This window comes from Monopterus albus, unplaced genomic scaffold (genome assembly GCF_001952655.1).
Source record: "Monopterus albus unplaced genomic scaffold, M_albus_1.0 scaffold56.1, whole genome shotgun sequence".
Classification (NCBI taxonomy): domain Eukaryota; kingdom Metazoa; phylum Chordata; class Actinopteri; order Synbranchiformes; family Synbranchidae; genus Monopterus; species Monopterus albus.
Window position 1 is genome coordinate 1001569 of NW_018127936.1, and position 761 is coordinate 1002329.

Genomic DNA, 761 nt, shown 5'->3' on the forward strand with positions numbered 1-761 from the left:
AAATTCACACATGTGAACACACCTCCTGCCCGCCGAGAAGGGAGCCATCTGACCTTTTGCTTGTGGAGGATTTAATGAAGACACTGTCAGTTGCTGTATCTGTGACTGCGCACTCACCTCACAAGGTCGATGTTGAAAATGCATATTGTTGGTACCCTCCTCTTTGTCCGGTGGGCAGTCTGAGTCAGTCATTTCTGTCAGTATTAACCAGCCAGTTATTTGGACATGCTGGTTTGACTGGTCTGTGATGGCCTGATGAATCCCACACGTACTTTGATGTGTACTGTATTTCTAAAATGGAGAAAGAGGACACCAGTGACATCCAGTGGCCAAGTAATACACTGCTTTTACTTGCTACTATAACTCTACATTGTGGCTATAACAGCCTTTGTAGATGGAAAACAAACAAATACTGTACATAACAACATATAGGCAGGATTGGAGTGAGGCTGACATCTACACCCTGCCTGACTCTGTCCCAGTGAGGGTGTCTGGCCCTGGTTTTAGAGTGCATGGAAGCGTGGTGGAAGCAAGATGTTTGAAATGTGACATCATAGGGTTGAAAGTCTTCACGTCACACCTCAGTTTGACCCAAGCAGGATTCTTATACTCGCTGATTCTGCATGGGAACTGTAACTAAAATGATAAAATAAATGCAGTGGAGTTTATTCACACACATAATTACACTAAAATTACATAAACATATACACATGCTAGCATATATGTATAAACATATGTCTAAATAGAGTTCAGGTGAGAAA